The sequence below is a fragment of the Astatotilapia calliptera genome, chromosome 14 (assembly GCF_964374335.1).
Source record: "Astatotilapia calliptera chromosome 14, fAstCal68.1, whole genome shotgun sequence".
Lineage (NCBI taxonomy): Eukaryota > Metazoa > Chordata > Actinopteri > Cichliformes > Cichlidae > Astatotilapia > Astatotilapia calliptera.
Window position 1 is genome coordinate 18,100,080 of NC_137435.1, and position 12,402 is coordinate 18,112,481.

At 41.4% G+C, this 12,402-nt stretch overlaps 1 long non-coding RNA gene across 1 annotated transcript in view; it reads left to right on the forward strand.

The window, feature by feature from the left end:
- Positions 1 to 6,453, forward strand: part of LOC145419955 (uncharacterized) — a 76,618-nt gene extending 70,165 nt beyond the window's left edge. The window contains exon 3 of the long non-coding RNA XR_013901223.1: positions 5,407 to 6,453. This is a non-coding gene — a long non-coding RNA (uncharacterized LOC145419955). The remainder of the gene's footprint in view (positions 1 to 5,406) is intronic.
- The last annotated feature ends 5,949 nt before the right edge of the window (positions 6,454 to 12,402 follow it).

Genomic DNA, 12,402 nt, shown 5'->3' on the forward strand with positions numbered 1-12,402 from the left:
TTGCTTAAGCACATTTTTTGTAACTATTGGCTAATTTTGCAAAACTCTTCACACAAATAAGAAAACCTGTCACCCAATCATCAAAACATTGTAGTTCTCTTGCAAAAGCAAACACAGCTAGATTAACCCTTCACACCTTCGTAAAAATGGTGTTTCCATATCAAACAGTACACACAAGCCATCATCTACTAAGCACACAATGCGCCAACTGCACACTGATGGTATGAATACAAAACACATCTGGCTTTTGCTTTCTCTGTGCACAAGGTAGGCTATGTCAGTTTGAGCTCATACTTCTGTCATAGATCCATAAGCATAGAGGGATCCAAACTTCAAGTACTTGTGTACTTGAAACACATCAAAACAAACACAAGTGTTTATTTCCAAGTATAAGATTATTTGCAATCGCCATAATGACTATATGGGTTACTTGGTCTGCAGTGAACATGCTTCCTCTGCCCCCAGCATCTGGTCATCTAGCAATTCTGTAAAGTAACAATTTCAGTATTTTTACATCAATGGTATTGGTGTGTTTCTCATTGGCATATGGCAGTGCTACAAATCTTTGTGCGAAGTGACTGTGCTAACCGATTCTCATTTCAAGATGTCCTTATGGTACTTGCTACAGTGTAGCGGCTCGAGTTAGGCTGGACCCATTGGCCAGCTACCCTCAGGGTCATTCCACGGTTGATTACATGGTCCACTATTGTAGCTCTGATGTCATCAGCAATTCTATTTCTTACTCTTCCTACCCTTCCTCTCCCCCCTCCTCATCTTCCTCTCCCCCCTCCTCGTCTTCCTCTTGCTCCTCCTTGTCCTTGTCGTCCTCTTCATCCTACTTCTTCACCTCCACGTCCTCTTCCTCGGCCTCCTCTACTTCTCACTCTTTCTGCTCCCTCCATTGTACTCCGCACACACAGCTTACCTGTATTATAGTGCTTAGGCTGATTGCAAAGTGAACGAATTATCTAAAAAAGTTTTGACATGTGAAAGTGTGCCAGACAGTTGGCAAATTAGTGTTAATGATAGCCATACATGTGTATACTTTTGCTAGGAGTGTGTTGGAAATTTGGTAATTGAGTGTTGTGCAGTGAATTGTGCCTACCGTTTTGCAAAGTGTGTGTTACAAAATTGCAAACTGAGTGCAAAGCAGTTTATGTGCTTTTAGTTTTGCAAACTCAGTGAGTGGTTTTGCTATAAGTCTGAATAGTTTTAGAGATTGTGCTACAGGAATCACAGTTAGGGTTTAAGCATTCAGAAAAAACTGTAATACCAGGTAATGTTAGCAATCAAACTGAACTAAAATGGACATTATACCTGGTAAATATTTGCACATTAGTACCGTCACTACATTGGTGGCTCCATACTGTAGTGGTCACTGGTTTGATCCCAGAAATATAATGGCGTCAGGGAGGGCATCCATAAAAATCTGCTAAATCAAATATGCAGAGCTACCCTCTGTCCCGACCTCTTGTGACTAAGGGAGCCGCTGATAGTAGCTTAGCGCTGTCACTACATGCGCATTAACATGCTAATGTTAGAATTTATCTCAAAGTGTCTGAGTACAGCCTCTCAGAGACGCTATTGTGGCTCTTATGTTTCATCCATCAGTATTTTTCATGTGGTTACTGATCAAATGGTGTGTTGGAGGGCTTTTCACAATAAAATAAAGAGCTCAAAAGACCAAGGAGGAAAATAAACACTGATCAAAGGGATTTTCTACAACTTGGTAACTAGACAATAATGAGTCAGACTTGACAGCATTAATTAAAAAAATAATTCTGCATTAATAAATTTTCATAAATCCCACTCAAGGATCTTATTAGAAAAGCGTTAATTTTCAGTAAGTTCTGGATTTGCCCTTTTGTTGGCCTTGTGCACTGCTACTGTCGTCTGGCCGGAAAACCTTGCTGCCCTTACAGACAGCCAGCGGGTCCGCAGAGAGTCATCTAACTGTCAGTGCTCTGTACTGTTCCAGCCTCGCGTCAACTCTCAGTGTGAGCTGTGTACGAGTGTGTGTGTGTGTATGTGTACACTCATGCACGTGTGGCCATCTTTTATCCCCCCTCATCATCACTAACAGGGTTTCCCATGCTCTGGCCAGGGGAGTGTGGGTCACAGGGCAGGAATCAAACAGCAGAACAATGGAGAGCTTCCTCCACTTAACCTCCTAATGGGCTCTCAATGGCTCCCCTGGCTCCCTCAAAACTATCAGCCACTGGATTCACTTACCTCACTACACCAACTAAGGGTGAGTGTGGGGGGTCTGAGTGGTGTGGACGTGAAATAAGGCAAAGAAAGTGTGCTCGTGTGTGCGTGTGTGTGTGAATGATTGAGTGTAGGTGTGAGACAGAAAGCCAGACCACGGACAGACAGAAACACTGAGGAGGTCCAACTGTTTCTGATGAGCTATGTGTTTTCTGTGTAATGGAACGCAGGTGGTGGATGGGAGAGCTGGAAATCTCACGTTCTCACAAACACCTACTCATTGGGCCCACATAAAGAGGGAGACCTGTGTTAGCCAGCAAAACAAGTGCTTTCAGGTCTGTGATTGTACAGACATGTCACTCTGCTGCTGACCAATATAGATGTCAGCATATGCGAGCGCATAAGAGTTTGGGTCGAGGCGCAGGCAGGGATCTGCTAGTTACACTTCAATAATTACTTTCAGCGTGCGCTGCTTCCCTGAGCACCTCGCAGCCCCCAAATCTGCAAAGACAAGTGGCCTCATTTATTTCCATGGAGGAAAATAATTTAGCAGTGTCGGGCGCTAACGAGCTAGAGCGGAGGGATTCCTAATTAGATTCACTTTGTTTGTGTCATTTTAATTACGGTGCGGTCCCCAGCAGTGAAGCCACCAGTGAACCTTCAGTCTCTTAGCTCTGCTGCCATGTGTGCCACTGCACCAGGTCCCAGCAGAGCTTTACAAAAAAAACAAAAAGAAAAACAACAAACTTAACTCTCCTTCCTGTCAACCAAAGCTATGACAGGCTGGTTTTTATGTTAATTTGTTGATTCTGAACATGTTTGTCTGCTGTGTCACTTTAATCTCCAAACAACGCCACAAAGGTCACCGTCTTCTGATGCAAACAAATACACCCTCTCTAAACTTTTTTGGTGATGAATCATTATTTATTGCTGTAAATGAAAGGCATGGGGGACAGCTTTTCCTGCCTGTGTAGTCTTAAGCGGTATGTTTATGTTCTGCTTTTGAAGGGAAAGCTTCACTAAACATAACCACTTTGAGGTTTCTTTTGAAGTTTTCCCCTAAGACACAGTTGCTAATTATTCGGTGTTTCATGATGAATTCAGCTCAGTTCATTAGACTGTTTTAACTGATGTTGAAGTCTTAGATCCTGTCTGCCTTAACGCACACACTTAACCATTTAGATAATTGAGTGATTAATTGATACCTAATGATCAGCGCAGACCTTATGTTCTACTTTCATTTCAAACTTGACTGTTTATTATCAAGTTATTACCTTGCAACTTGCCTGTGTTTGCAGCAGTTTTTAAGTGAATTTTCAGAAGCCACTTGATGTGTGATGTGAAGGTTTTTTGCCATTTATCAGCATTTAGAGGCTTAAGATGTATCATGTTAAGTGGTGTGATAGAAAACAAATTGAAAAAGGAATGAAGAAATCAAAAAAGTGTGAGTTATTGAGGAAGGTAGAGAATCAAAGAAAGCCATAGAAAAAGGAAACTGCTAAAAAAAAAAAAAGTAAATGAGAGGATGAGGAAGCCCTGAGGTGTTGTGGCGTCCCTCCAGTGATGTTGCTGGTGATGGCTTCATCCCATCTGTCCCATGTTGTGTGATAGTGATCAGTCTTCAGGGACCCACCACCACAGATGAGGTCAACCTTACCTGTCAATCACGTTCCTTCGGGCCAAGGCCTGGTCCGCCGAGGTCACCTCAAGCAGGAAATCCCATATCCGCAGAGCTCCAAATTGCAAGGATTTTCAGAAGAAGACGACCCTTAATGGGAAATTGACTCAGCAGTGTATCGTGTTAACAAACAAAGTTGCAAATGAAACTGTTAATTTGTCTCGGTTCAAATGTATTCCCCAAAGCCCCAAAACAGGAAGATATGCCCGTTTGTTTGTCGTTAGCCAATATCTGAAATCCAGTATTCACTTTGCATCTTTAAAAAAGATGAGGTTGCCATTTCAAGACACTAAAATATTTTTGTTTTTAAGTTTTCTGTATATGTGTGTGTGTTTTTTAATTGTAACTTACTCATTCTGGAATCAACTTAATGCTAAGTTCAAAAGTGGTATAAACAGTACGCTGCTTAACAAACTTTCATAGTTCTATATTTAGAGAAACACATTCATTTTTTTTGGCAAAGTTCAAGGAAACTGCTGCCTAGGGTCTCTTATGTAACCTCAAAATGATATCAAGATATTTCAAGGAAATTTGCCATAATGTTATTTATGATGATGTGGTCGATAAAAACACACACAGAGCAACATTTTATCGACTATTATAACTTCCAGGCAGCAATTACCCCAATTAAAGTGAATGGCATTTAATATCTTCTTATTTTCCAATGAGCTACTGTCAATGATGACAGATGGCTTCATTTAAAGTGTGAATCTATTGTAGTGATACAGCATTACTGTGGCCCAGTCCAGTGGTGCGATGGATAATACATCTGACTACAGATCAGAGGATTCTAGGTTCAACACTTTAACTTTTGACCTCATCTGGGGTTGTGTAACTCCAACCATGTGGAGTTAGCTCCATGTGACAAAACTATCTTTAATAGAGACAGAGTCAAATGTAAGTACAAAAGTTGTGCCCAGATTGGAAACCGTAAGTAAAAATATATATGTCCTTTTTGTGTGCCTCCATATACTTGGTTGTACTTGGTTGTGTGGTTTTGCCTTAGTTGATTTTTTGTATTTTATCAGTAACAGTTTTCTTGTATATTTTTCAGAGCATTGTGCTTTGAAAAATAGGTTGTTAAAGTAGCTGCCTTTTTACTAAATCATCATCTGAGGCTCTCACTTTCAGACATGACTGAGCTTGTGTCGTTGTTGTAATAGACACCACCGTATCACTGCCATAGATGTCCATTAAAATTAAGCTAAAACTAAAATGCATACAGTTTTCTACTGTCAGCGTATACTGTTTAAACTCAGTATTAATGTATCATATCTCATTTTGTTTACTCTGTACAAAAACCAGCGTAACAACAGCATTTTACACGTTTTTCTGGGATCACTAATTTAATGGTATGGCTCAGAATCTGTGTGTGTGTGTGTGTGTGTGTGTGTGTGTGTGTGTGTGTGTGTGTGTGTGTGTGTGTGTGTGTGTGTGTGTGTGTGTGTGTCTGCTAAAACTAACACAGCTGATGAGCTGTATAAACATCTGAGTTAATCTCATGTATCTTCTTTGTCCAGGAACAAGATCTGAGTCTGTAGGACAATGCCTGCACAGAGGCTACACAGCTGTGTGGACACGCACAACGAGGTCCACTGATGCAGGGTCACCATACTCCAAACACAGCTTCCACTGTGGCCAGGAAAGCATTACAACAGGAACACAGTAGCTCCACACCAGGGAAATGTTAACGCACCTACTGTTTTTGAATTGTCTTCTTTTCTCATCTCGTCAGCTTTCTGCAGGAAAAGTCACACTCAGAACACTCAGTGAATGAGTGCAGTTGTCTTGTTCATCTCTCAGCGAGACATACAAGCAGTTTGTTGTAATGTATTTAAGGCAGCACTGATTGCCATGCTGCATAATGCAAAAAATGTAAAGCAGCAGACTGCGAGTTCTGACTCAAGAATAAAGATGCAAACTGTGAGTTAGATGTACAAAGCTGGGTGTTTACACTCATCCACATACTGCTGTGATGGGTTGGCTGTTTTACAATGTGAGCCATTTGGATCTACCAGGGGGAATCGTCTTTTCACTCACTGAAGCTCGTGCTCTTCCCTCTCTTTCTGTTTGTTATGAACATCATCATCTCCTGGAGCTAAATGAGCAGCAATACCTACCACTGTCGCTGTAAAGTGAAGAGCCTCTTTTTGCAGAATATGTCTCTCTTTAGCTTGATGCTTTTTTTTCTGAGCTAGCCAAATTTTCTTCACAAGTTCTGACAAATTGCATAACCCCCTCCTGGGACAACGCAGCACCTCGGGTCTACAATTTTATAACCTGATTTTGTAAAACCTACGAGCATATCAAACTTTCTTTTTGGTGCATCTTAGCTCTATTACCAATTTAATATCAGCAGGAGAAGGTGTATATCTCTGTTTAGCTTACCAAAAGTAGCAAGATTTTTATTTTCATTTAGGGAAAGAAGTTACATTAAGAGCTTATTACACTTGATTCTCCCAAAAAGAAGTTTAAACGATGACTATGATGCTTTGTGATCCAATCTCGAATGTGTGGGCACATCTTTGACCCACCTATCTTTTGTCAAGTAAATGTGTAAATTTTAATGTGTCCCTAATAATCTTTTTTGGAGCTGTAAGTCACAATGGATAGTTAGAGAGAAGCCAGTCAATAAGGAGTGCTGTTACCATTGTTAGCCTCTATAAAGTCCAGTATCTTTCCTCCCTCAGATGTTAAGATTTGTACAAGCCGGACCTACAGAGAGCTCTTATGTCTTACATTTGCAAACATGTTTGTTTTTATTTAATGGGTATGTTCATTTTAACCTTTTAAGACGACTTACTCAGAATCATTAACAGGACACAGTGAATAATGAAAACACGAAAACTTACACTAGGCCCATGTTTAAGTAAATTATTGATTATCTTTAAGAGCTGTTGTAAGTGAGGGATGGCTGAAGGCTAAATGTTTCTTCTGAATAAATTAGCCTGAAAAAAAAGGAAGCTGGATAAGATCTGATTCAGGGCAGTTTTCTCTGTAAATAACTGTTGGATTATCATGAATAAAATGCCCTCAGCTCTTCAGTGCAACTGTGAGAGCAGTGTTGCTCTTTTAATCAAAGCATCCCAGGGAAGAAGCAGCAATGAAGGATCTAAATGTCTAAAAATCCGTCATTCTGACGACTGTGATATTTGTATAATTAAAACGGAGAGGGTATCGTCTACCCCATATATGATGTGACTCCAGCATTGATGAAATTATCTATCTTGAAATAAATTAATATGTTTATCAGGTACAGAGGACATTTTAATAACTCACCTGTCAAAAGTACCCGATTATGTCTGGGAAACTGGCAGCTGATAATTACCCACAATTCCTGCCAGAGGTTTGAATCTTTGCAAAAGAAAATTGATGAAACACAATCTAAATTAGGTACAGTAATCCATTCCAAGTTGTGATGGGAAAAGGCCTACGTAAGGTGGATAAATATAAAAAGATTCTTGGGCTAGATTTACATAACCATAGGAGCTTTTACAAGCTCAGTTTCGTTCATTTCGCCGTCACTCTTAAGTTACACAGTTACTCTCTTTATTTGATACATTAGAAACAGGTTTGTCCTCCCACAGAGTGGCCTCAAACACACACATCCTCCACTAGGACTGATGGGACTCCATCTAACGTTCAAATCACCTGCATGTGGTTCGCCGCTGTTCTCTCAGCCTTAGGTCTGTATTTCTTACTGTCGTCTCACTATCAGGTTCACGCAGCCTCGTTCTAATAGATGTCACTTAATGTATGCCGTGGTCATTTCTGGGGAAATAGATAGCTGCCCTAACCCACTGATTCTGTCTCATATTTTCAAGCATGACCATGCATCAAGCTGCATCAAGTCTTCCTGTAAATCACAGACATCTCACAAAATAATAATCAGCTCTAAATTACGTTTCTGTTTTAGCTCTCCAGTCCTGCTCATCTTTCTTTCTAAACCAAATTTGCGTACTTTTTCCCTCTTTCCTGTTTCTCATCATTTAAAGGTCAAGCAAAAACCCAACCTGCGGGCGATTTTGCCAGGCCTGCAGTACTTGTTCATTTCACTCATGCTTAGACATTCTTTGAGCTATTGTATATAGTCAGACAACAAAAATGTTTCTAAAAGATTAAAAATATTGAATAATAAATGTATATGTTTATTTAGTCTTCTTTTTACAGGCTGTATGGATGGGTGTTGCATGACATGCAAATAAGAAAAACTCTGAGGAACGTGCAACGTGACCTTGTGTGCACTTGCAATTTACTTTTACTTAAATATATTAAATATATATGTATTTCCTGATCTGTGTGATTTGCATTGTACAGACCTACATAAGCTACCATCATTATAATATGACGATGATGATGATGTTTAAAATTCACTACATTTGGAGTACTTTCTGATACACATTTATAGACATAGACATTAAAGTAGATTGCTGATTGAGAACTACTGTAGTTGTCTCTGCCTTTATAACTGTAGTTAATAATGCTGCAATCTATGGAAAACAGCAGTTGGAGACGGCAGCGGGATCGAAATTTTTGCGGCCATGCTTCAAAGCATGTTGCCTTTGAAATAGTTGCTTCAAAATTGGGAACCAGATCTGCGACCACTCGCAGTCTGTTGCCGGTTTCGAAGCAACTTTGGTGAGCCAAGATGGCGATAAAGTTGTGCTAAGACAGAATCAGTTTACTATCAGTTTGCAGTTGAATGGGGCCGAGTTGGCAGTTACATGCGATTTGCTTGTTATAATCTAATCTGGCAAATTCTGGCTTTCCATACACTGACTGTATGCATTCGCAGTCATTCAAGATTTCAAACAGAAATGTATAAATTCATACACAAACAGTAACATAGTTGCTACAGGACTGCAATTTAACTGTAAAATCAGGTGATGCTAAAATGACAGGAAATGCTTTTATATAGAAATGTATAACCAGAATACAGCCAGTTGGCAACCAGTTGAGTCGAATCTCCCACTGCAAATAGACCACAGACCAAAAGTAACAACTTCCTGTAAACCAGTTCCGTACCAAGTTCCTGTTAAGTTGCATCTTTCAAGTAATCTGAAAAGATGGTCACCGTCACATCATAAAGCAGCCACTTTGCATTGAAGGCTTCAAATGAGTGCTGGGATAGATATGTTCAGAGCTCTGCATATGGTGGACATCTGGACCTTTGGCTAGAGACAAGCCGGCAGAGGAGAGGCATGGCAGGCAGCAGAGTTTTTAATCTGTCTGTCTGTGTCTCCACTCTGTCATTAACCTCGTGCCCTGACAGCCTGCTCCCTGTGACACTGACCTGCTTCACCTAATGAGCTACCAATTACTACAAATTAGGCGAGAGAGAGGCCACTGCTATCATCCACTCCACACACTCTTCTCAACACTTCCACGGGATTCGGATGTAGTGGGATGCTCAGGTGGAATAAGTAATGAGGCGGGAAAATAATCATGACAGGGACGTGCGTTTTGGATTCCTGGAGGTGTGATGTTCAGAGAGGATGCTGTTAACATTGTGTATGCGTTGCTCCGCAGCGCACTTAGCTCTGCGCCTTTGTGCTTTAGCCTAGCACTTCTAGTGAGTTTCAAAGATCATTTGTATTTGCACCTGCTCCTGCCGTGCTTCGTGCATGTGTTTGTGAGTGTGTACGCCCACATAGTTGGTCTTTAACCTTGCACACCTGGATACTCTGCGAGACCAGCTTCTCTCTGGCCCATCTTGATGTTTATTCATTTATTTATGGGAAGCCTGGAAATCATGGCCCTTGTCTTGGTCTCCTGTGGCAGCGAGGGAAGGCAGCCCAAATTTATGCATGGCAGCAGAAATTAATTAGGCATCAATTAACTCATGCTAATGCGTATGCATTGAGTTGTTTTTTTTTTTAAGAGCCCGGCTGTTAACTAATTTGTAAAAACTGTTCCGCAGAAACGTCAACAGTCAGGAACAGACAGTGTCTTGTAGGCTATTTTCTCACACACAGAGAAAAAAAAATGAAATCAGAGTGGAATAGAGAAAAGCCTTGAGATGTTAATAAACAAAGCTGGAGGAGGAGGAGAATGTGGCCTGCAGAGGTCACGGCGCCAAAGCCTGCTTCTCCTCTTCATTTAACTGTGTCCCTGGCCTAGAATGGCCTGCAAGCTAACACACACACACACACACAGATTCATAGAAAGATGTAGAGAGTGGGAAAGTGAGATGGAGGGAGAGGAAAGGGAAGTGAGGCGTTTATTTGTTGTTTCACTCTTAACGGGCTGCTGGTTTGGCAGGGAAACCCCAAAGGTAGAGTTCAGAGAGTGTGTGTGTGTGTGTGTGTGTGTGTGTGTGTGTGTGTGTGTGTGTGTGTGTGTGTGTGTGTGTGTGTGTGTGTGTTTGTTGAGTCCACTGTGTTGTTGCTTTCTTTTGCCAGGAGGTTTCCAGCAGCTCTTGTGTTAATACAGTAGTAGGCTAGCCACTCCAACAGCACTGTTGTCTGGTTTATAGAGAAAGCTCACGGGGTCATGTAGCATATGCAGAGTGGAACATATTATATATTAAAACACTGATTTTTTTTTAATGCAGACTCAATATAAACAATATAGAAACTTATATCTGAGATAATGTCATAATGTTTTCTCTACTGCATAGCCACCCACAGTCACCGGATAGTGTCACCTGTCTAATATTAAATACACTACTGACTCTCTTTATGACTCATTTGTTTGTAAAACAGACTAAAATGGAGCGCGCAGCTCAGGCCAGAGTAAAATGTTCCCTGAAATAAAACCCAACGTGCAGCATCGAATAACATGCCCCGTGTCATCTGACTGCTTATTTATATGATGGTTATCTAGCTTTCTTGCTGTGCTCTGTTAACCTTAGCCTGCTCGCGTTGAGGACCCTTAGCAGCGTACAGACAGCTTGATCAATAGGTCAGTGTTCTGACAGCAGTCCTCGGGGTCTTGGTAGATGGAGAGACTGGGTGGGTTGAGGAAGGGGGTAGTTAAGGGTGATCATGTATCCCGCAGACAATAGAAGCAACTAAGCAGGTGGAACAAAACCCACAAAACACTCACTTAACGGATGACCCTTATCCCAGCCACTGACTCTGAACTCAAAATCGTTGCTCTCATACCTTGATTCCAAAACCTAAATCAATACTTCCAGAAGTCCAGAATTTGCCATTTCTTGCCTTCTTCTTGTCTTCATGATATGCACCGCACTGTAAGTTTAATCCCGGGCCTTGATGAGTTTGCACGCCGTCTACTTCCCAGTTACATTACAAAGAAAGTCTACCTTAAGTCAATCCCACTTGTCTGTTATTACACGGGCTGAGCATTCACCCTGTCCTCACGGCCATCTCCATGACAGACAAATAAAGCATGTGTTAGGCACGTGGGAGATGCAGGGGAGAGATAACCCTGCATTTACATTCAAACTGAGCTTTTGACAAAGCCTTAGCAACAGGCTCCTTAATCAGCGGTCTGGCTGCGGAGCCCCGGCCTGCTTTCACCTCGCCACTCTTTACAGCCATGATCTTGAGAAAGAGCTTTAAATTGGAAATTATTACACATTAAACCCTCTGCGCGCTGGCCAGGATCGAAATGGATCAATATCTTGCCCGCCACAATAAATCAGATTCTTTCTCTCTCCCCTTCTCTCTTTCCCCTTTGCTTTTTCGAGTGGCTATAGGCCACTGCTCAACTGGAACATATTTAGATTTTCTTGTAACAAATTAATTCCAACATTTTCTCTTGATTGAATTAGGGCAAGTGCTGATGCTGTCACAAGTGTTTGGGCTGCTCCTGGGGAGAGACAAATTGCCAGGCCTGGACACGGGTAACAAGCAATGGTGTTGAGTCGCTGATAATCTCCCCACTAATTCTCCATTACAGCAAAATGAGGCCATAAATCTTCCTGACAGCTGATCGATGTAAACATTGTTTCCCCCATGATTGCCAGCTCTCCCAGCGGAGCTACTGTCCGCTCACAATCCGCTGAAATTACTCCCGCACCAGCTCTCCCTCCCTTCTTCTCCTCCCTGGAACTGGTGTGTGTGCGCGTCGGACTGGCCTGGCGGGGAAACCAAAGTCACCGCTGTCCTGTCGAGGGAAAAGGTGGCCATCTAATTTTAGCTCAAAGCTCGCTATACAAATGGGAAATATTAATCAAACTGTCTCCTGTTCAACCACTGGCACAAGCTGCTTTTTTTATAGAAGGATGACTCCTCTGCTGCGACGGCATTAGACAAAGTAAACGGCAGTGAAAGATTGAGTTGTCAAATAGTCAAAGCACAAGGCTCGTTATTAGCGTGTTCTCTGTTTGATAATATTCTACACTATTATTAAAATACAATATGCGTGCAATTACAGAGACGGGGATGCTGTTAAAACAGGATGTGTGGCTGTAATCACAGACAGAAAAGACCATTTTAAGACCTGCCACTTTAAGAGATCTGTTCAAATGGCATATTTGAACAGATCTCTTGGATACTTTATAACTTTATTCACATATAGCAATAAACAGTTTAAGACAATAAAAACTC